Raw genomic sequence first — 25,772 nt, 5'->3', positions numbered from 1 at the left:
TTAGAAAAGGTTTTAAATTATTTCCCGTGGTGTTTGTTCTGAATCAAAATAAAGATGGCAGACCACGGGCTACAGCAATGGAAAACGGCTATCGTAAGTTGGGATATTGGTACCTGCTCACTTAGTTATTGTCCTCCAAAATTTGACACAAGCACATGTCACATATAGTTTATCAGTTCTGTAAGTTTGTCCTTTGTGTGTCACACAGCCATTAACCATCAGGCCGCTATAGAAAATAACTATGACAACACTTTTCCAACAAATTGTGGACAGAAAAAAAGAATTATAAACTTGGTGGTATTGTATTGCTTACTTGTTGGATTACACTGCATTATAATGTTGGCTGAAGGTGCTCATTAGTCCTGCAGCTACATGCAGATAATGCTGTTTCAGTACCATGGGCAGAGCTTGTCAGTCAGATGGCTCAAGACCTTGGTACATGCATAATTCATCTGTGCTGGTGTGGGTAAACCAAATGAGTTTTCTTCTTTCTTTCGTTTCTTTCCTCAAACATTTTTACCTTCTTTTTTCAGACTGAAAAAGCTTGATAAAAGTTCTGGGAAGTGGAAACAGATAGCTTTGTGATTGTAATAAGTAACTAAATAATGTGGCATTTAACACTAAATTGTGTCATTCAGGTTAACGATTACTTCTGCTTTAGATATTTTAGGTGTGTAATTAACAATGCCATATCACTGCATGGTTTAATAAATAATTACCATCTTGAACAAATGAGAAATTTTTGGATTTTTAGTCAGAGGTTTAAAGAGCCCCTCGGATAAAGTAAATGCAACACGTGTAGAATAAAAATGTAATGTAAAAATGTAAATAAAAACTCAGTGCGGTGCTTTGTAAATCTTGTTAACTCATATGTTATTGACAATAGAATATAGAAAACACATGAAGTGTAAAGTGATTTTTTTTTTTACTATTTCATTAAAAATCTTAGCTTGTTTTGAATTTGATGGCAGTAACACCTCTTTAAAAAGTTGGAATGGGGCCAACAAAAGGCTGGAAAAGCAAGTTGCACTAAAAAAGAGCTCTAGGAACATTTTGCAACTAATTAGATGAACTGGTAATGGGTCAGTAAGGTGACTGGCTATAAAAAGTGCATGTTAGAGAGGCAGGAGGATGGGCAGAGGTTCACTAATCTTCAAAATTGTGAAACAATTTGAGCAAAATGTTTCTCATAGTAAAATTGCAAAGACTTTGAAATAGATCACCATCTACATTACTTAATATCATCGAAAGATTCAGATTAACAATCTGGAGCAATCCCTGTACACAACAGGCAAAGCCAAAAATCTTTACTGTATGCCTGTGATCTTTGGGCCCCTTAGTCGGCACTGCACTAAAAGTAGGAATGATTTGGTCATGAAAATCATTGCATGGACTCTGGGACATGTCCAGAAATCATTGTTATCCAGAATTGTAGGTTAGCACTCTTTAATGCAAGAAGAAGTCATACATGGACATAGTCTGGAAATGCTGTCTTCTCTGGGGCAAAGCTCATTGGAAATGGACCAAAGAGGAAGTGGAAAACTGTTACATTGTCACACGAATCAAAAACTTAAATTCTTTTGGACAACATGGACACCACATCCTCTGGACTAAAGCGGAGTGAGGTCATTGGGCTTGCTACCAGTGTTCAGCTCAAAAGTCTGCAATCCTGATGGTTTGGAGGAATAGTGCTAATGAAATTGGCAACTTGCAAATCTGGAAAGGCACCGTCAGTGCTGACGGGTATATAAAGGTTTTAAATAAATATATGGTCCCATTCAGATGATGCCTTTTTCAGGTAAGACCTTGCAGAGTTCACCAAACCAACGTTAGACCACATACTGTATCTACTACCCAGCATGGCTTGATAGTAGACGTCAATGGTCCCCAAACTTTTTTGCGCCACGGACCGGTTTATGCCCGACAATATTTTCGCGGACCGGCCTTTAAGGTGTCACGGATAAATACAACAAAATAAAACTAGTACCGGTACCAAAAAAAAGAAGATTTATTCATAACACACAAAAGACCCAGGAAAACCGAGTTAACGATAAAAACAATAACAAAATAACGCTGAAAACCGATAAAACCCTGAAAACCATACATTTCACACCTGAGCCTCAACTCTCGCGGCCCGGTACCAAACGACTCACGGACCGGTACTGGTCCAAGGCCCGGGGGTTGGGGACCGCTGGTAGACATGTCCGAGTGCAGAGCAGGAATGCCTTCCGTCTTTTTTGGAATTGGGGTTGTGCTTCTTTTCTGTTATTTTCAGCCTTGTGACACTCTTTGTACATTTTTATTTCTTGTAGGCTATATTAGCCGTGCTTCATGTTACAGAAACTCTTATTAATACAGTTGACCTGGCAATGTTTTTATGACTGTAACTGAGCATATTTTAAATGTAATTGTATTTTTTTTACCTTTGTTGCCAGTGTATCCAGCCTGCAAATGAGAGACTGAGCCCACGCAGGTATAATAACTGGCTCATTTATAAAAGAAGGGTCAGATAAATCATTGAATCATGGTGTTTGGATCACCGTACCTGCGTGTTGTAGGAGTTTGGTACAGCACCATTGGAGCAAAAGCAGTATTTACAAGAAAATGCTTCCATAAAAAATGAAATATTGCAATAAGTTACTGTATCTACAAAGCAAGTTAGTTAATATTAATCTCCATATGCACTTAAAAAAATGACAGGTTCAACTTTAAGAGGTCAGTAACTAAGGTTCATAGGTCTCAGACACCTAACTCTTCTACAAACAACCCTTATTAAGATTTAATATGCTCTCAGGCAGTCAGCCACTGCTGTTTTTATGTACCCATTTTTTTCAAAGCCAAGAGATAAGAGCATTGCTGCTGTTACCCTTTATGTGTGTGTCTGTCTCCAGAAGGATGCCGCTTTTCCAAGATTTAAAGAAGGTCAGAGTAATTAAGATTCCTTTGTAGTTTTGACAGTCTTGACAGATAATAGCATTAGATGAGGATATTACACAACATGCTCACAATAAAGCCACAAATAGCCAGTTACATTATATATAATAAATAAATTATAAAGGGCATGAAAAGATTCCAAAATCATGTCATTTTCTTTAGCAGCTTCAGCACTGGTTTAACACTAGAATTACTGAGCCTTTTTTTTTTCCTGGTGCAAGTCCCTACACAGCAAATCCAGCATGTCCAAATTAACACTGTCAGATTTGATTTCAACACTATTAAAGTGTCTATATGGGTCCACACCAGAGAGTGTTAATTTAACTCTTTTTGGAGAGTTGGTACGTTAACTCTGATTTAGTGTTAAACACCAAATCTGTCTGGAGTTGATAATTTAACACTTGGTGTTAAGAGTTTATATATTAACTCTCAAAGAGTATTTTAGTTTAACTACGTAAGAGTTATCTTCTAATTCATTCTAAAAAGCGGGAATTTTACTGTTCTGAACTTCTAGAAATTTCTTTTGGAAATAAACATTTACTAAAAAGATGCAATGGTTTTTGAAAAACATTTATTCTGAACTGTGCACCACAATTTCAAAACATTTTCTGAAAGATGTAACAGTATACATGCTCTCACTTTCATTAGAATTTTGTTTATCAAAAGGTCTGACATGGTAAATGCAAATAACAGCATCTCATCACTTATTTCTTCAATACAATATGCATGTCCTTCATTCATCCCTTTGTGGAACTTCAACGCACTTCTGCTCTCCCTCATATTCCATCTTCACAAGCATATCCTGTGCGGAGATTGAATAAAAATTAGTTGACACTAATTAATGGCACAAATAATCCAGTAAACAATTGCAGCACAGTAAAAAAAAAAAGGAATCCTCTTTGAGCCATTACTTGTGTAAAGTATTTTCCCAAAAGACAAGGACACAGGCAACAGGTAATACTGAACTAAATGTAAAACCTCAACCTTTTTCATTTTTACCTAAACGGTGTGCACAAAACTCTGGAGGGATCTATGCTAACGTAGAATCCAGTCAGGACGTCAGCTACTGCTGTTCGCTCTTTTTTTTATTTTATGGGCGATCATTTTCAGGCTTCAAGTAGCACCATTATACCAACATTTCACATTCTGCACATTGTTTTAGGCGTATTTGACCAAATGTTTGACTGAAAATTCACATGCAAGCTTTTTTTCAAGGCTGTGGTATTTGCCCGCAAACAATACCTTTCAGCTAGCTAAAACAGAATATTATGCTATCAGCGAGCAACATGGCTAATGCCTTTCACACAGCTTTGTCTCAACTCCAAAGAGCCACAGAAGTAAAAGCTAATAATAACAATTGAAACAATCTTTGAAAGAATGACTTACCAAGCATGGCAAACAACTCAAATATGTAGAGCAAAATGTTCTGAAACGGCTTCACTTCAGCTTCGATTGGAGCCTATGGTGCTGAGGGCGGAGTCTGTGAATTTACTCTGTTGGTGTCATAGCCCCTCTAGGAGTTCAGAGTTAAGAGGTCAAGAGTTAATGTTTCCATTGTAACACCTCCAGATTTGACAGAGAAACGCTCATTTTTAACACTCGATTTTAACTACTATCATTTTACACCTCAGAGTTACATTAAAAGAATGCGACTCTACTTAGAGTAAAATTAACTCTACTTTTGCAAGGAGACTATTAACACCAAAAAATTTAACACTTTTGAATTTGCTGTGTACTACTAGATTTATTAGCCCTGCGCAAATTTGCGTAAATCCCCTGAACCTACTGGTAAGACATCCTAGAATTACTGACTTTTTTTATTTTCTGGTGGAAGTCCCGAGGTGTTAATCACCCCTGCTGAGATTTTCACAGGTCATCAGCTCGATTCTCCTCCTGTTTTTGTTGTGCAAACCACCCATTATCTTTGAGGCCTGGAACATTTGCATTTGTTCACTCAGAGTAGCTCAGATTCAAGGCAAGAGAAAAATCTGTATTACAACCCTACAATGGAGCTGAAGGCCTCTCAGCAGGGTGCTAGGAGGTGTTAGGTTCAGGGAATTTATGCAAATTTGCACAGGGTTAGTAAATGTAGTAGTAGGGACTTACAGCAGGAAAAAAAGGCTCAGTAATTCTAGTGCTAGCACCCCGCTGAAATTTTCACAGGCCTTCAGCTCCATTGTTCTCCTGCTTTTGTTGTGCAAAACACCCTCCTCCAACCAGGAGACATTTGTGTATGTGTAGGAGTGGCATTGCTTGACTACAGCACAGTGCTGTGCATAAAAGCAGACCGACCAGGAGGGAGAATCATGTGCTAAGAGTTTCACTCCAGGAGAACACATGACCATAGATGAACAACTGTTCCCTACCAAGGTTCGTTGTCCTTTCACACAGTATATCGCAACCAAGCCAGAGAGATTTGGGATCAAGTTCTGGATGGGCACAGACTTGGACACCAAATATGTCTGCAGTGCATCTCCTTACTTGGGAAAGGACCCCAATCATCAGAAGGGAGAGAGGCTGGCAGAGAACGTGGTCATGAAACTGATGGAGCCGTTTTTGGATGATTGGAGAAACGTCACAACGGACAATTTCTTTACTTCACTGTCACCAGTGTTGGGACTAATGCGTTATTAAGTAACGCGTTACAGTAACTACGTTATTATTGTGGTAATGAGCACAGTAACTAGTTATTATGCCAAAACCAGGAACACGTTACTCGTTACTGGGATTTAAATAGGCTCGTTATTCGTTACTTCGTGTGGTGGCTATGGCGGAGCTTCCACAGATTCAGTAACATTAGCAAGTGGTGGAGGCCAGCAGGTGGATGAGAGAAAGGGGACAGAAGGAAGAGAGACCCGAGGCAGCCGCCGGTGTGAACTGAACTTCAGGTAAGAAGTTATGACCTGCAGTCTATAAAGGTCAGATATAAACCAAGTTTAGGTGGAGTTTATTTTTGTTATGCTGACTTTTTCGTATTGCGTGCTAGCTAGCATGACGGAGTTTCTATACAGCTGGGTGGGTGCTATGTTACTGATGTTGAACTTTATTTTGTTCATACGGTTAATTATTAGAGTTGCCAACCGTCCCGTAAAAAACAGAATCATCTCGTATTCAGAGAAAATATTACGGGTTTCGTATTGAGGTGAAAAGGAACACAGTTTGTCCCGCACTTCAGCTACAATGAAAAAGACACAAAGCTGGAGTTTTTCTGCGTCTTTGCTGCGCAGCTGCCTCTTCTCCTCTCATCCTCTCCCCCTCCCTCTCCTGTTTCTGGGCGATCGTGGCTCAAGAGTTGGGAGTTCGCCTTGTAATCGGGAGGTTGCCGGTTCGAGCCCCGGCTTGGACAGTCTCGGTCGTTGTGTCCTTAGGCAAGACACTTCACCCGTTGCCTACTGGTGGTGGTCAGAGGGCCCGGTGGCGCCAGTGTCCGGCAGCCTCGCCTCTGTCAGTGCGCCCCAGGGTGGCTGTGGCTACAACGTAGCTTGCTATCACCAGTGTGTGAATGGGTGGATGACTGGATATGTAAAGCGCTTTGGGGTCCTTAGGGACTAGTAAAGCGCTATATAAATACAGGCCATTTACCATTTCTACTTCAATCATGAAATTGATCAATGATCAGCTGATCGGCTCTCTTGTTTGTTTATCGCTCACTTTGCGCCACAAAGAGGAAACCAGCAGATGTCGCGCTAAACAACAGCAGCACGTTTAAGCTTGATCAGCTGTTGTTACTTATTCATGAGTTGTGAGCCAGTAGAAAGTGCTGTCATGATATCCATTTGATATGTGGTGACATGAAGATACCAGGAGATTCTACTGGTCATTCAGGCTGAACAGGTGATGGAAAACGTTTACTTAGGTGACCAAGAGTTAGGGAGTTTGAACTTTTCTGAAGACAAATAAACCAGGATCCTTTTTTTTACTTAGCTAGCTGATAACTGGCACTCTAGCAAGAGTGCAGGGCGGTCCAAGGGCATAAAGGGACAGGGGAATACTTTCTTTCTATTTTCATTTAAGGCTTTTAAAAAAATAATCTGAGTCTTACAACAAACAATTGATGATTATGCATAAATCAAAAAGTGTACATCATGTACAACAGCGTTTGTTTTCATTCAAGCTTTGATTTTTTCCATCAATGGCGGCCGGTCTCTAGTCATTCCGTTTTTTGTCCAGTCCAGTCTGTATGAGTCATATGTCTGTAAAATTTCTTCAGAGGATTTTCTGAGTTCTGAGACATCGAAGCACACGACGATGTGTTGGAGAAAACGGTAGATCATTCGGCGTCTCTACGGAAATATGCACTTAGTTTTTCTTTCTATGGAGGTGCACAGTGCATTGTGGCAGTAGCAAGTTGGCTGCAGATCGGTGGGTATCCTAGAAGCAACTTAAAAGGAATTGAGTAAACCAAAGTACTGTCCTACAGTAATAGTTACTCTGTAAGAGTAACTTGAGTAAGCTAGGATAGAAGTATATAATGTACTAAGTTACTAATTTAAGTTTTACCAATAGTCATCACGACTGCGAGCGAGTCTTGGCAGGTGAATAAGGTCCGGCGTGATCCTCAACTTGCGTGAGTATTCCGTAAGAGAGCACACGCATGCCAGTGCATTTTTAAAATGCTGGACTGGCGACGGTGCTAATTTGTACAAGGCTGGGTGGCAGCAAAAGAAATTGCTTGATCTCTAGCTCAGGAACTTCATTGCCGATCAGCAGCACAGGAATAGGCAACAAGCTGCAGTGCTGTCCAGGGACTGCAAGCAGTGCAGTGCAAGAGAGCTGCAATAGGAATCGCAGCAGGTTTCTGACATTTTTACCTGTGCAAAATGTCAGAAATTCACCTGTGCCAAATGCAGGGATGATGAACACTGGGTCTGCAAACGCTGTAAAGTTTGAAACACTTTGAAATAAAACAGACTTGTGTACCCATATATTGTGAATGTGTGTCTTTTGTATTGATATGGCAGGAATTTCTGAAGGTTGTAACACAGAGGTTTGGCCTGGCTTGGATCTGAGCAACTCTGAGTGAGCAAATGCAAATGTGCCAGGCGTCAAGGATAATGGGTGGTTTGCACAACAAAAGCTGGAGGAGAAACGAGCTGACGACCTGTGAAAATCTCAGCAGGGGTGATTAACACCTCGGGATTTGCACCAGAAAATAAAAAAGCCAGTAATTCTAGTAGGTGTTGGGTTTAGTGAAGTTACACAAATTTGCGCAGGTTAACTAGTGTTAACAATAACTGCACATTTGCTTGATGTCACTTATGAAGTCCAAGTCTTTGGTGTTTGAATTTCAACTTTAATAGTTATGACATCTTTTTTCTTTGATGTATTATGTTGTTTGTATGTTTGATGTATTAAATTGGATGTCTGAGCTTAAAAAAAGCTAAAGGTGTTAATGTTGGTGGCCAGTGGACACAGCAGAGAGTGCAGAGCCACACATAAAATAAAATGAAAGTAGAAAAGTGACAAAATGCTGTTTTGTGATAGTGATGCATGTGAAAACCCAAGAAGATAACATATTCTATGTTCACCAAAAATATAATACTGAAGGGATTGAGTCAGTCAGACAGTACACTTGTTACTGTGATGTTCCACAGCTTTCAAAATTAAAGAAGTGATCTTTAGGCCGTCTCCAGCAGCTTAGATTATGTAGGCTGAGAAAAGACAATCACACAGCAGTCCAACTAGATCAAAGTGCTAACACTGAAAGACAGCCAGACAAATGGGAGCCTGTGTAGCCAAACATGCACACATACACTCACACACAACAACAACAAAAGCAAACCCTTCCAGACCAGATGGCACAGAAAAAGGGCTTGATTTGTGGTCAGTCTCTTTGCCATATTTGTCTGCACTCAAACAATGACCAGGAAGAGAAAGAAAATGCAAAGAAGCACGAGCCTGGAGGCTAGTGGGAGAAAATCTGAGACATTAACCAAAACGAATAAATATCAGAGCTGAGAGAAAAGCACAGGAGAACAAAACTAAAAGCCTTTGTGCTTTTCTACTACTCCTTTACTACACCACTTCTTATGATGTGACACAGTCTAATAGCCATTTGAAAACTGTCATGAAATGGCTAATGACTTAAACACAAAATTCTATATATTAATTTGTCTTGAAATGAATTGCAGCTCTTCCTCTTTTCTTTTTCTATGAGCCTACGGATCAAATCCCTCTCAGGGCGAATGGTTTTTACACTTTGATTTTTATTATTTTTACCCTTCGGTCGCACTTTTATTTTCCCCCATTCCTTTGTCAAGTTTAGTTAATAAACTTTGTTAGATTTGGAAAAAGATCATGGATTGGGTTCAAAATAAACTTTAACCACAATTTTCAAAGCTTTATTTTCTGCCTGGACCCTTAGATGTGTCTCAAAAATTGTCTGAATCATCCTTTTAGACATACTGCCTATTACAAAGGAGGATAACTTAGGTCTATGTGCATGGGCAAACAATCAATCAATCAATCAATCAATCAATCAATCAATCAATCAAAGCTTTATTCGCCACATGCAGGTTTGCCCTGCAGTGAAATGGGACCCCCCCGACCTTACATACACAACACAGACATTACATGGGGATACAAGTCGGAGATCGGTAGCGTTACAGAAAAACACTGAAATATACACTACAGTGGGAAAGTACAAGAGGAAAAAAAGAGACCTCTACTCATGCTGTGCTTCCATGGTAGGACAGCATTAGAACAGGAAACAAAAAAACTCCTCTGCACAAAAAGCACATAAATGTCCACAGCACAACTTTGTGAAAGACATGACAAGCCACAGGATTGGGTGGGGGGTGAGGAGTAATCCGAAGCGAACACAGCAGCCGCCCTGCACAGCGCTACCACTCCAGCGCGGCACACAGACCCGCCGTGTACCCCGCAGGAAACAAGCATCGAAAGCGTTTGGAAAGGGAGGGGTATGAGTGTGTTCTTATCAGTGTAAGTGTATGTGTGTGCGTGTCCATAGTTCAGCTGAGACAGTGTCCTTCGCTTCATGCAGCACATGCAAAACAGGCTAATATCTGAATGAGCAGGGGTGCTGCAGCGTACCCCCTCCTACACAAACAGCCTTGTAGAATATTAACATGTGGTTAACAGATCACATTTCATGACTACTAAACAATTATAGCCATGACATTGAGTCGGATTATTGTCCCAATATAAGGCTAGACCTGTTTTGTTTTTTATTTTTTTTGTTCCTTCTATATTTTTTTTGTGCATTTGTAATACAGTCTCTTTGGCTTAAATTATAAAAATACAACACCAGAATGGAAATCTATGAACAGCAATTAAGCAACTCAGCCTGAGCTGTGAGTTTTCCAGTGACCCTGAATGGGACTCATCTAATTCTGACAGCTACAGGATTTATTCTTTAGAGTCACAACACTCTGCTCAGTGTACAACCAAGCTCTCTCAATCTAGCTTTACAACCTCCCTTTCGCTCTCCTTACTTTCTTCATTCTCTTGTTTTTTTTTTTATATCTCTTCTTTCAGTCATTTCCCTTTTCTTTCTTTCTTATATTCCTTCATCTCTACCTCTTTGAACATCAGTTGCTGTGCAACATGAATTCCATGAATTTGGCCTGCACTCATATCGTCTCTGTGGCCTTAATTTTTCATCTTACCAACCCTCCCTTGTCACTTGCTGGAGGCAACACATGTCTGGTTTTCACTTATCTCTCCCTTCTTTACTCCCCCCCTCCCCCTTGATCTCACCTGTCCTTCCTTTCCCCCTGGGTTTTTGGTTCAGTACCACCACTTACTGAAGACTTTGCTATTCTTCAGGCAGTGGACAACACAGCAGGCGGTTAAAGTTTAGCTTTAACTTGTTGATTCTCCATCTTGGTGAGTTTTCAGAAACAGGAAGGATCTTTGAGATGGTCACTGGATGGATGAAAGACAAAGATGTGTGGAAAAATGGATAAAAACCCCCAAAACATGTGAAGAGCTCAAAGAACTAGAAAATGATCGTTAGAGATTTATGTGAGGCCAGGCAGTTTGGGTCAGTCTGATGAACAGTTTTCCAATAAAACTGCCTAAATAGTGGGGAGGAAATGTTGCTAACACTGTCAATGAAACTGAGTGCAAAACTGCTGGAAAAACTGAAAGCTGCATATAGAAAAGATACGGTGTAGAGAAAGAACTAAAATGAACTAAATGAACTAAAAGAACTAATGATCATTACAATAATTCAGACTTTCTGAAATGTAACTTTTTCTTTCTTTGTGAGGAGATGCTGGACGTGACTTGCAGATTTTTCCTATGTGTACTGTTTTGAAAAGGTCATAACAAGGTTACCAGCAAAATAGTCTTCTCGGACTCCCACTGAGACAAAACAAAAACTCAATATTCTTGGCAAATCATTCAGATAACCATATGTTAATATTCCACAAGGCTGTTTGTGTAGGAGGGGGTACGCTGCAGCACCCCTGCTCATTCAGATATTAGCCTGTTTTGCATGTGCTGCATGAAGATAAAAAAAAGATTTTCAATTTGTAAAATGTTTAAATCTGTCCATCAGTCTAACTTTCCTAAATCAAACATACACTCAAGTCAAAATACAGAGAAGCACAACCACACGCAAGTCATAATTACATGTATTAAAGTTGGTGAAAGCCACTATATTTTGGCTCCTGTAAAATAATGGAGTTGTGAAAAACACTAGACCTGAGAAGGAGAAATGAAAACAGAATTGTACAGTCTAGGAGCTGAGTTCACAATTGTTCTCAAATTAAAGGCAGTCTTTGTGTGTCATCTGTGAATTTGTATGTGTGTGAATACCTTTCTATTCTTGTATAGACCAATTAAAATCTGTTTTGAAAGCACATGTCTACATAGTCTGTATCTGTAAAAAGATAGAAAGACAGGATTGCGCGTGTATTTGTGTGCCTGTCCGTGTGAGCGTGTGCACATGCATGTGTGTACGCGCGTGTGTGTGAGAAAATCCTTTGACCAGTGTAGACAGATAACATTTCTGAGTCCTTCATTTCCGTAGGTGTGGTGCAGAGAGAACGAGAGCAGGATCCTAACATTATCTGCCTTCACCTTCTAAATATCATTCTTCCTCAGGCTGAAGTGAATCTGTAACGTGGTGCCCTTTTCCAGATACAAACCTCTGGAAATTCCACCCCCCCTCCCCCTTATCTCTTCTCTACCTCTTTCTCACATCCAGTGATTCTTCCCTCTCTGTCATTTCACTCACTCTGAGCCTTTTTCATTCCACTGCTGCCTGTGAGGACATTCATTTCTCTATATTGCTTGTCCTCTCTCAATTTCTCTCTGCGTGAACTGTCAATCTCCCGTCAGTCAATAGATGCCACTTATCCCAACGATACCTTTTCTTTAGATCATTACACCATCTCTCTTTCTCTTTTCTTATACGCCTTCTTTTGTTAGCTCAAGGCTGATCTGAGTGGTTCCTTTCGTTTTTTCCATTCCTCTCTACAACTTTAAAATGTTGAAATACATTTCTTGTTGATACTCACTGCCTCCACTATCCATTTTTTCCTTCTCCTTACTCCCACTCATCTGTTTGGAATTTATTCATTTGGCATACCAGGCAAATGCCAAGTGTGTTAAACATAAATTGTTAACATAAAGTACAGTAGAGGAAAATAAGCAATGAATAATAATCATAGTTTATTACAGTTGGAGGAGAAATGTTTTATGTAATTTCCTATATTTCTGCATAAATACGGCCTAAAACATTTTTACACAAGTCCTGTGGGAATCTAATTAAACAAATGAAATGAAAATATTACTCTTGGTCATTTTATTGAGAAAAAGAATCTAATATTACATATCTCTGAGGGAGAAAGTATGTGAACTGTTTTCACTGTCTTGTGTGATCCTCTTGCACTGCAATATCTTCAAGTAATTGTTTGCAGCCTTGACTCGGGAATGTTGAAGGGTTTCCTCATATGAACTGCTCGCTTGAGGTCATTCCACAACTTTTTTGCTGTATTACTGTGAGGACTTTGAATTGGCCATTCCAAAACAGCATCCGCCTTCCTCTTCTTCTTTCACCACTCTTTGGTAAATTGTCTTGTGTGCTGAGGGTTGTTTTGCTGCATGACCCACTTTCTCTTTAGATTGAGTCCACAGACAGATGTTCGTATATTTTTCTTTAGAGTTAGCTGGTATAATTCAGAATTCATTTTTGCATCAGTGATAACAATCTGTCCTGGCCTAGGTGCATCAAAGGAAGCCAAAACCAACACACCACCGTGTTTCAGGTTGATAATAAAATAAAATGTTTTCTTTTCTCCAAAGTTAAAACTTTTTACTTTGGTCTCGTTTATCCACAAAATATTGTTCCAGTAGCCTTCTGGTTTGTCTAAACAGTTTCTAATAAGCTGCAGACAGGCGGAAGTGTTACTTTCTATTTTTGGAGAGCAGCAATTTCTCATTCCAGCACTGCAATGCATACTATTGTTCATTTAGTATTCTCAAGTGGATTCATGGACATTAACAATAGCTATTCAGAGAGTCATCTTTACTTTCTTGGAAGTTACCCAGGGTGCCTTTGAGAACACTAAACCTCATATATTCCTTGCTTTTGGAGTGATTTGTGTTGGTTTTCCACTCCAGTGAAGTGTAACAATGATCTTCAATTTCCTGTATTTGTACACAGTCTATCTGACTATTGATTTTCAGAGATGGTTTTGTAATCTTTTCTAAGATAAGTAATTCTTTTTGTGAAGCCCTCAAATATCACAGTTGTTCATGCAGTTATTGGAGTCAATAAACATATGTTGTAAAGATCAAAATGTGATGGATCTTTGTTCTTCAAATTAAAAAAAAAAAAAGGCTAACCAAAGGCCTGCACAGACTGGATGATTTTTGCCAAAATATCTGAACAAGGTTCAAAAAGTTTTGGTTCCTGCAATTGTATGTGTCAGAAAGTACTAAAAAACGGCAACTGCGGGGCCATTTGAATGGAAAAAAAATAGGACTATAGCAGACCACAATTTCATGAGGGACCTAATCAGTTTAATTCAGTTCAATTATATAGGGCCAAATCATTACAGTCTCCTCAAAGTGCTTTATATGGTAAGTTAAAGACCCTGCAATAAATAGAGAGGAAATCCCAACAATTAGATGACCCGCAATTAGCAAGCACTTGGTCACACTGGAAAGGAAAAACTCCCTTTTAACAGGAAGAAACCTCCAACAAAACCAGACTCGTGGAGGGACAGCTATTTGCCACTAGTGGCTGGTTGTAAGGGAAGGTAGACAAGACGAAAGACACACTGTGAAAGACAGCCAGAGATGAATAATAACTAATGATTAAATGCATAGTGGTGCATAAACACACAGAAACTGAAAAGAGGTGAGTGATGATGGGCCTAAGGCTATTGTAATCCAGCCCTATCTACAGTATGGGCTTCATCATAAATGTCTAATATTTAAAATAGAGAGAGAGTGTCTGCTTCCTGAATCCAAACTGGGAGCGAGTTCCACAGAAGAGGGGCCTGAAAGCTGAAGGCTTTGTCTCCCATTCAGCTACTCAAGAATTTTGGGTATAAATTAAAAGAAGGCTGGAGATCGATCTATAATTAGCTAATCAGGGATACTGCCACTGGAGAACCAGGAAAAACAGACTTATTTGTGTAAAATATATTTACCTTTGGATCCAAAAGATCCGGGAAAGATGCTCAAATGTTTACAATGAGACTTAAAGAGAATGTGAGAGAAGGGAAAACTAGATACCCCTCTGTCAGGATGTGTTATGAACCGTAAGTCTCCTGTGTCTTACTTAGATTTAGAGGCACTGATAAACTCTGCCTTGGGCTCTGAACAGGATTTTCTAGTCTCTTATCACACACTGAGAAATGAGTTTTCTGCAAACACATACACAAACAAACACGCGCAGACCATCAGAAACAGGGATTACCAACAAACACCTCAGATTACACAGATACAAACAAACACATTGATGCTCGGACTGGACAAAGTCAGAAATCAATGGACCATCCTTTGTTATAGATAAGACAAAATGCCAGCACTTTAATAAGTGTGACATTTTTTTTGTGAATCTTAAACACTGCTTGAATGTTATGACCATGTAGAATCCTCAGCTATAAAAGTAGCACTCTATTTACCCCGGTGCTTTCTGTCTCTGTTCGACAAAACCCATTACGCAAAGAAGGGAAAGGAGTCAAAGTAAAAGATAACCAGACCTTGAGGTGCCAGGTTGACCCCTTATCTACTTCTAGGTAGTCTTTATGATAACGTGTACAGCCAGAAGAAGACAGTAGCTACAGGATGTTCCTCATAGTAGAGCAAGTGCCAAAGTCACACTAAAATGTTAAGCTGGATTTATGTTTAATATAACAGGGGTGCTACTATGGATACCTCTGGTGTGGATTTTTTTATTTAGTGATTGCACCCCACAATCACAGTCCAACTAGACCAGTGTCAGAATGGGCCATATTTTTGCTTTAATTAAATTTTCCCAAAACATCTTTTATGCTTTCTTATTAATGCAGTGTAAGCTGTGAACTTAGCGAAATTATTATTTCATCATATCCCATTACTAAATATAAGAATATTCATCTGTAGCGGCCATACTGCCCTTACTTTATTCACTTATTTTTTGTTAAGTCAGTGATCCCATTGCTTTCCTTAATCAGTGGAGGTTTTGTGAACAACATACTGACCACATTTTATGGTAATCTGTCTAGTCCCTCTCTTCTCCACTGTCATGTAAGATAAATATATATGTATATATGGTTAACTGCATAGGTGGAACCTTGAATGTCCATCAGTTACAGACATCAACTATGAGCAGAGTGCTTTTTTTCTTTTTTTTAATAGAAAGGGCCTTTACAATATCTGAGTTTTGTTACTACAACCTCCCTGGACCATAAATGTACTGGAATCATGAAATATCTTTTAAGACAGCTGACATTTCAGACTTGAAGTGGCAAAAGGGGAAAACTAATGAAAAATATAAATCAAACTTGAGTGTTCAACCCCAAGAGAGCATTTCTTTGTTTTCTGTTTTTCCCCCTCATTTTCTGGATATGTGAAAATTTGGTCTTATTATGGCCTCCAGGTATTTGTTAACTGATCTGAAATTGCTATGTCAAGTTAGTTCTGTCAGCTAAATCATAAGTTAAAACTCACATTTGAATTAGGCTGACCATAAGTTTTCGTAATGCAGCCAAAACTTTATGTCTCAGCTCTAAAAGACATGCAGCAAATAGTGATTAGTGCTATAGCTGTTGTGCAAATGTGTTTATGGTTTGACAGGCTCGATAGAGATTTTGTAAACTTCTTGTATTCTTGTTTTACTGAACTATTTTGCAGATTTGTTTCCACATGCGATTAAAGTTGGGGAATGTGTCTCCTACTACATACCTAGGGATGGCAGGCAGTGAGCCTCTCATAGGAAATTCTATCAATCAACTGCAGGTCAGATATGAAAAACTGCTTTGTTGATATTGTTTTCTTTTTCTGCTTCCTGTCTCGCTCCTTGCACCTGTCTCCCTCACTCCCTCACTCTTTCATGTCTGCTGCCTGAGATCGATACACACTCCTGGGAAACTGAGCTGATAAAACCCAGCAGTTCTGTCTTTCCCAACACACATTAGGTCAAATATACACTTGAATACACATGCATTGATTTACTGAATACCTCCTTCAAGTAGATTGGTGGATACACAGAATCAATAAAAGACAACTTATAGAGTCTGATGAATAAATTCAGAGAGAGAGGGAAATATTCTAAAATACAATATAGAAATAAATAAATACAATATATTAATTACAAAATATAATAAAATACATTACAAAATATATTATTAAATAAAACAATTCATAGTATCATCCTGCCTATTTCACAGTAAAATATTATGGATCTATTAATTCACCAGAGCTATACTTATTTGACTAAACACCCAGCTTTTTCAGAAAGCCTGACCTCTAAACTTGAGGTCAATGACACCGGGATTCAAACTCAGAGATTTGCAGTAGATGCACCTAAGGCATGAGTTTGAAAATCCTACCTGACTTCCTTCACTGAGATCACTGAGATTCAAACTCATCCATGATTTTAAGTAGAAACACCTATGGTATCAACTTAAAGCTCCTACTTTGGCTCATTCTCAGGTTATCAAATTCACGAGCTTAGGTGTCAACAGCTAAATGTAGCTCAAGTGTTAGATTGTTCCAAAGAGTTGGTGCCATGGATGAACAACCTCGGCTCCCCAAGTCTTTAATCTGTGTGTTTATCAAGAAGTTGAGATAAATTGTCTGCAGCTTGTTGATTTAGTCCTCTCTATGTAAGTATGATGATTTTAAAAACAAATGATAAAATGAACTGGGAGCCAATGTAAAGAGTATATAATGTGAGTTTGCTTACTAGAACATATAAGGAATACAGTAGGAGCATTTTTGATTAGTTGGAGGCACGAAAGAGATGAATTATGCAAGCTGGTAAATAAGGCATAGTTATCTAGGCACAGTGACATGAATGCATGAACTATTTTCCCCAGTTCAGTAGAGGACACCATAGCTCACATTTTTAAATGTTCCTTGAATGAAAGAAACAGGAACATAAGAAAGATTTTACATCAAGAAACAAATATTATGCTAAGATTATAAACACTTTGCTGGCAGATGAGCAAAAGGGAGGAATAACTTCACTGATTACTAAATGTATTTCATGTAATCATGACCTCATTCATACTGTGTTATAACAGGGTAATAGTTGGAGAGCTAATCACTTATATGGGATAAACAGTCAGCTAGGGCAGACACCCTATGCACCTGCTGAGGCTTAAAAGACACATACAGCTTAATGTCATCAGCATAGAAATGATAAGAAATGCCAGAAAAAGACTGAATAATGCTGGCTAAATCAAGGATGTAAGAGGAGAATAATAAATGGCCAAGCACTGAACCTTGAGGAATCCCACAGGTTAGAGAAGCAGTTTTAGAGGAGAAATTGCTCAAACTAACAAAAAATCCTTAGAAACAAATAGGAGAAAAAACATTTTAGTTCTGAGCCAGCCATACCAGCCAAAACCTTAACCATACTGGGTAAAGTATAATTGAAAAGTATAAAGTATTAAAGTACTAAAGTGTAATTATTATATGAATTATCCACACATAAAACAGGACACCAGAACTGAACAAATCACCTCAAGACAAAGTTTGCAGTTCTACCATATGCATAATAGTGTGTTTCACAAGTGGTCCTGCAGATGTTCCCTACTATGTGCCAATTAAGATAGCACTAAGTCTATATTTCAAGGAAGTCTGCAAACTGCAGTCAAGATTTGACATCAGAGACATTAGCCCGGTGTATTTCTGAGGTTGTGTTAGTGCACAAACCAAATAAGGGATAAAGCAGGCAGTCTTTCTAAACTGAGCGATTGTGAACACAAGATAGTATGGGTAAACACAAGAAGAAGACACACACACCAGAATGACATGAAGCTAAAAGTGCAAACAGGGGTCATGTGCCTGTAATAACGTGCTTGTATGATTCAGCAGGTCTGGATGTGCTGCTGTGTTGTTCTCAGACAGATTACCAGCATCGCCTGGGGTTTCTGACACCTAGATGTGAAGGATGAGGATGTGGCAGCTATCGTCAGGGGAACACAGAGGCTCAAGATTGTCACATACATCTTTCAGAATGGCAACATCCATCAGTTTCACAAGCTCTTCATTTAGTGGAATTCCCTTTTGTGCCTTCACTCCTCTTCTCCCTACACTCTTTCCTCTTCACTTATGCGAGTGTATTCTGTAAGTAAACAAAACATGAACGTTTTTATTATACATTTACAAACCTGCAGTTGTAAAGAGGCACAGTTATATCCATGAATTCTTTGCAGATGCTGGGTAACCATATCCTACTCAGAACGAAAAGAGAAAAAGGACACCTGCACAACCCTTTCTCATTCTGAATTCTCTTTTTAAAAAATGAAACATGACACATTTGATCATATGTCTCCAACTCACACAAGGTTACCAAATTTGACAAGTAACTAAGGTCATAATGCATCATGTGCATAAAGAATAAAATAACTTACAAAATACTTTTTTGCTTTATTTTTGAACTCCTCTACTAGTTAATGATGACCTACATTGTCTCTGTGATGACACATGCTTTATAATTTTGCAAGCATGAGCAGTTTGTTGTTGTGCTTTGTGTTTCTGATTATCAGCTCATATGGTGATAGGAGCAGCAAACCATTAAAACTTTTTCAAACTACTGTTATGTAGCATTCATCAAATTTTAGAAATCAGCTTATACACTGCTGAAATTCAAACTTGCCTTCCTGAAGCTTGATACACTGAAGTAATTCAAAAAGGTTGTTTTAAAGAATTTTTAATGAAGCCGTAACAGTCTTTTGCTGTCTCGTAATAGGATGTTCATAGCGATTGTGTGCGTGTTCACAATGATGGGCATGTCCCTACAGCGGTTGAGGCGAATGTTTAATAACACAGGTTCAAAGACACTCCATTATAGGAGAGCAGAGAGAATGGAGGGTAGGGAAAGTAGCGGAGAGTAGAAACATAATCCGTCCTCCTGTGAGCTCTGTGCGGCTGTCAGACAATGTTGCAAGGACAAATTTAATTTAGTCAGGGGATTTAGCCTATTCGGTCCCTGCTTTTGCTTTGTGAATGTCTAGTTTTATTTGGCTGCTCTGTGCTGATGAAGAACCAGAGTTAACTGATCCGAACCTATTTACCTTTGTGGCTTCAGTTTGAACATCCCATTAACTTTACAACGGCAAAAGACTTTCATGGTGTAATTAGTTCATATTAGCCACAGACACAATTTGGAGAATTAAAACACTGCTGGATATTTTACTGTAGCAATTACACTTATTTTCAATATGCTGAAATACTGAATTATTACTAACATAACAGGCCTATATGCATTTCATGCTTATGACAGGTATAGAAGCCAGGCAGTGATTATATACAATTTCTGCTTTGTGAATAAAACGGAGCATCTGGTTTCAGTTCACAATAACTACAAAATAAATCTCTGGAAAAATCTGTGAAGAATGAAACAGCCGTAGCTCCTTTCTTGCAAAGCATAGATATCTCTCTTGTGTGTAGATATATTTGGGGGTGAGGAGGGCATGCCTTCACAAACAATACCGCCTGTCTCCCTCCACCCACCATAACCACGGAGAAGGTCCCATTGCACCGAGGTAACAGGTGCAAAGGTTTAAGACAGTTTCACTACTAAAGTCTTATCCCAGCATGCATCAGTCCATCCCCATATGGGTAGAGGAAGAGTGAAAGAATGAACATCTTCCTGCACTGAATATTGGCCTTATTTGCCTGGCTGTCAGTCATTCCAAATGGTGTTTTGTCAAAGCATGAAGTGTGGGCAGAGCGAGCAATGGAAGAGTCTCATCGTCTTTCTACCTCCACATTACGATGAAGAAAAATGACAAAGAGACAAAGACTGCCTGGTGAGAAGAGAAAGAGAGAGTTAGTGGTTAAATGTCACATTAGATTATTGCAAAACATGAGGAATAAAGGTCCGTGTCTGTAAAGTTTACTTCATCGAGCACTGAATGAGTGAGAAAAGAGAGAATGAACGCTCAGATTAATTAGCGGGAATGTTGTGACTAGAGTTTGGATATTAAAGACAGCTGCCAGGAAGAAAAAAGAAAAGACAGACTGGGGAATGATGTGAAAGAACGAGCAGAGCAGACTTTCGACTTAATGAGTTTAGTTCTGCTCATCGAGCTCATCTGCCTGTATATCAACACACGTCTTTTTACTTACGAAATTAATATCTGAAGTACTGACTGTTATTTTTCAAGAGAGAGACAGAATAGAAAGCACACAGATAAGAGTAGAAGCAGAGCGTCACGCAACATAATGCTATTTACACAATTCAAGACCTGGAAATAGATCTTCTTTAAGAAAAATCCACTTTCTTAAGCTCTAAACAAACTGAATAGTTTCCACTGATCAAATACGGAGACAAATTAATTAGCCAGCAGACTTCTGAAGATGACAAGATTACTAAGTTGTAGCTTCACTATGTTCTTTTTGTCTTTGTTTCTGTTTTCATATCATGGATAATATTTTTAATAGTTTTGGAAGTCATACTTTACATTGTACTTCCAGACTCAAGCATCTGGATAGCAGATGATGGCCAAGCTTTAAACTACTTTTAATCATTTTAATCTACTCACTAAACCACTACACTTGAATTTTAAGTAAGAATGACTATATTGGAAATCTCAGTCTGTACTAATTATCACTTACTTTGTAAAGCTGTGTGCACAGAAGATGGGTACCTCAAATCAGCGAATTAATTCTTTAAACTAACTCAAGGAAAGTTTTCTAATATGTAATCTTCTCATTTTTTGTATTGTACTTTTTTTTATCTGAATGGATGGATGGATTGTTTCTAAAGCCAATGTGTGATTTCATGACTGAATTCTTACCTGTTCCTCCTTACCTCCATCTCAGAAGAATTACAGAGTATAAATCAGCTCAAGACAAATGATCCTGTCCAGTTTGTGAATAATATGAGAATCACAAGAAACAGAGGAGATAAAATACAGGAGTGACTTTAAGCTGATCACAGAGAAATAAATCTGATATTGTTCTCGCTCATTTATAAACTAAGCAGGTTTTCTTTTGGATCTTACTGCTATCTCGGGAGGTGATTGTTTCAGACAAATGAAGATCAATGCGGTAAGAGAAATAAGAGCATTTTTAAGACCTTAAAATTTGGATAGGGCTGGGATGGAAGTAAGGTAAGGTAAGGTATGGATTAGTTTTCCCAAAAGCACAATATTTCAGGTACTGTAAAAACACAGCAGCTCAGCCATTCCTGTAAATTGAAGGGCACAGTGCAGTCACTGCTTTCCTGGGGAATAGCAGGCTATCTTTGAAGATTGAACCAAGCAGAAAACTAGAAGGGCAACTGGAATAGCCTATTTTCTAATTTTCAAGAAAGTTATGTAGATAATCTTTCTAACAAATAGGCAAGCAAACTGCACAGTAAACATACCTCCACAACAGCTATCTACTTTGAAGAGAAAGAAAACTAGTGGAACTTAGGTTAATATTAATATTAGATAATATTTCCTTACCAAGAGCACAAAGTTTTGGATAATTAACAGTCATTTCCCTTCTGTTGGAATGTGGAAAATGTGAGTTCAAGTATCCAGTCAATAACAGCTCAATAATCAGACTCAATTGCTCCTTCTTTTCCACTCTCAATAAAGAAAAAATGTAAGATTTGGAGATTTAGATGTCTGAAAAAAGGCTAGATCAATGAATATCAAATGTCACTGGAAGGTATGGAGCTAATGTCTGAACGTAGTGATGACACTGGCTGTATGCTCTTAAAAAGCATTTGAAAAGTTTCCCAAAAAGCTTTATGTAGTCAAACTCTGTGTGATTGTTTGATAATCCAGTGATGGCAAGAGTTAGCGGTTTTCATTTTGGATTAATTATATTAATTAAAATAATTGATTTGACGTCTTCTATTGGGATTCAAATTGACAGCCTGAAAAATTATATTTCAACAGCATCTAAGAACAGCATCTTTTCCCCAAAAAGAAAGAAAAAAGAAGAAGTAAAAGATACCTTCTGTGCATTCTTTTTGTATATTAAATGTGCAGACGCATACTTAGAGACTGCTAAGAGCTACAAAACCCTGAATTTGGAGGAAGGAAGTTTGCAGCAACAATCCATCCATTCTGTGCCGCTCCCTTTAGATTACATTTCTCCTTCAGAATCTCTCCATCCATCTGCTGAAATCCTATTTTCATGACAAACAATAAGACAGACACACTCACTCCATCTCTTCACCCTGTAGCTGCCAGGGAATGGGATGAACAAAGAATGGAGTAGAATTACAAATCACAAGGTTGGAGAAGACAAGCAATTATAGTTCTTATATGATGTTACTAATACATGTTTTAAAAAGCTTCTCTGTGTCTGTCTGTCTCTTCACTTATCTCAACAGCTGTTCATGTGATCGACTTCAATGTATTGCTGGAGACCAGAGCAAATACAGTGGTGAATGTGAAAAAGCTGTTCAGCGCATTCTTATCCCAGTGAGTCTAAAATTGCCTTGTTGTCTTGAGGTGATGGGGTCACAGAGATTTGCACAAGCCTTTCTTTGGTAACAGTGCTTTGACAAACCAGCCGCAATACTGGATGCTAGGAGGTGACATCCGGTTTTTAAAATTAACAGCCTTTGCATAAGAAGACGGGGGAGTGGTAATGGGGTAGAGCCTAAATTTCTAAGCCACCAGACTGTGTTTCAAGTTTCATTTGGGAGCTTTGTGTTTTCTAACCAGTTTTCACTGGCTGATTATTTTTGTGTTCAGTCTTTTTTTAACTTTCCTTTCAGTGTCTTTGGTTAGGTTTAGGTACCAGAAATATGTACCGGTAAGAGTAAATTGGGAAACTTCTTAATTAGGGTAAAATATGCCTCTTCAATGCATAACCATGAAAGTTGAAAAATAATACCTAAAGGTACCCACTATATACATTCATGTGTCACCCATCTGACTATGTCCATGAACGAGTGTCACATCACAGACACGAAACGACACCTTGTGCATATGACATCTACCTCTTTTAATGCAGTGTAGTATGCACATATCTAAAATGTGATGTAAATCCCTGTCTCTAGGAGTACTGATTGTTTTTTATAATGTAATTTATTATATATATAATACTGTGTGTTACAATGAATTAATTATGAATGAAACTAATTTTCATCACCAACAAATAATTAACCTCTATATTACTGGCATAATAACATTTGGTTTTTAATTTGGCTATTAACAAAAATAATTAGTCTTTGTTATGAAAACAAATTGCACTGGATTCCCAGTTCAATAAATGTTGCAATGTTAAATGTCTAGTGCTGTTGTTAATATAGCTGTATTTTCGATTACCGGTATACATCATACATGCATTTAGGATCTTGCTGTCTTTTGAGAATGTGTGTAACAATATTAGCACTCAGACCGTGCTCTTTACTGAAAAGGCCAGCTATATCTGAAAATGGTCACGGATTAAGAAAAAAGAAGAAAAAAAAAGCTTAAACTCTGACTAAACCGGCGACTTTGAAGATTTGAGATGCTGCTCTGGTAACAAGATAGACCCAAAGTTTGCTTCAGGGAACAGAAAATCCTGGGCGTTTTCCAAACTGTCAACAACCTCAGCTATAACTCAGTTATCCGCATACAGGGAATGGGACCCAGATGTGAAGTCAGCATGTGCTGTCACAACACCCCTGTCCTCAAACATCAAAGTGAGCTGGAGCGGATGCCGTGGGAGCAATCGTTCGACAATCAGTGCTATCGCTCACAGCAGCAACTCACCGAGGAATAAACCTTCTCATCACATCTCTGACTGACCTACTCTGCACAGTATCAGACGTTCGTCTTCTCTGTAGCCTACAGACTGTGAAGCAGCAACTGGGCTATGCTGATTAGAAGACATAAGAAATACATAAAGTCTAACTCATACTTGGTGCAACAAAAAAACAAAACAGCTGCTGCTGTTAAAACCTTCAAGAGCTGTAAGAACTTGACTGATATCATTATAAAAGTAAGCACCATAGAAGATAGCATCATGAAAGCTGCACAGCTCTCAAATTCACTGATCTGTTACTTAAACTGGACTGGACCAGGACTGTGTGAAAACTGCATAGCTCTACTAGCAAAGCTCAGACAGGGATTGTCCTTTCAGTATCGCTGTGCAAGAATTTAATTCCTCAGTCTATTGGTTTCCACAGGTTCCACCACTGATCAAACCATATATCAGTAACTTTGCCTCTGGACTGATTTTTGCATTCTGGCCATTCTGGTCAAAATTAAGACTCAGATATATTTGTTCCCTCTCTCAGTCAGAGTAGCCTTTTTTACATGACCTGAGACTTTTCGGTGCTGACTCTAATTCCAATTGCTTTATAACACCAGCACACAGACAAAAAGACCAGCAAATACACTCAGTGTGTACACATGTGAAATTCTGCAAAACTGGGGCATCCCAGTTCTGTCCAGGAGTGATTTTGCAGAGGTGGTAACTGAGTGCCGAGATGAGCCCAGCAATATCTAGGTAGCACGTCCACATCACAGGCAGTAGCTCTTTATCTTAGAGATAGGCATTTGGTAACTGAACAGCCATTTTTTTTATAACCACTGTAATCACACTAAAGCACATTTTCGCACAGCTGGGACAAAATAAATCATCTGTTCAGAATGCAGTTTATTAGGATCACTCCCCTCTGAAACCAGGGAGGGGTTCATACTCATGAAATCAGAAGATGATTTTATAAGTATGAAATCACAGGGTGACCTCAATAGAATTAATGGGAACTTGAGTATGTTATGTAAAATCTTGTCTCTAAGAAGCTGAAGCCAAGTGTTGTCAGTACCACAGCACACGTTACTCACACCCTCACCTTTCTCTCATGGATTTTATCACATTCTAATTCAAATCTCTTTCTTTCCTGTCACGTCCCTCGTCATGCAGCTAATGTTGTTTAATAAAATTATGCAAAAGAACACCACTTTGTCCTGGCCTGAACATATTGAATTATCCAGCTGAGCCGGCAGAGGAAAAATGAGAGAAAACCCAGGAGATAGATGACCTCTTGAAGTCGCTAGCATGTCTCTTTCTTTCCTTTTTTCCTCTGAGGGTTAATGTGATCTTGATGAAACCCTGCTCCTACAACAGTTTATGTAATGGGGGAAAAAACGAGCAAGAAGTGACAGGGAGATCCAGTGTTCATTTTAAATACCAATAAAATATAACCACAAATGAGGAGAGTGTAGCTTGATATGTAATAACAGCATATAGCACCAAGTGAG

This window comes from Astatotilapia calliptera, chromosome 2 (genome assembly GCF_900246225.1).
Source record: "Astatotilapia calliptera chromosome 2, fAstCal1.2, whole genome shotgun sequence".
In the NCBI taxonomy this organism is placed as follows: Eukaryota; Metazoa; Chordata; class Actinopteri; order Cichliformes; family Cichlidae; genus Astatotilapia; species Astatotilapia calliptera.
The sequence above is the reverse complement of the archived record's forward strand: the minus strand, read 5'-3'. Positions refer to the sequence as shown.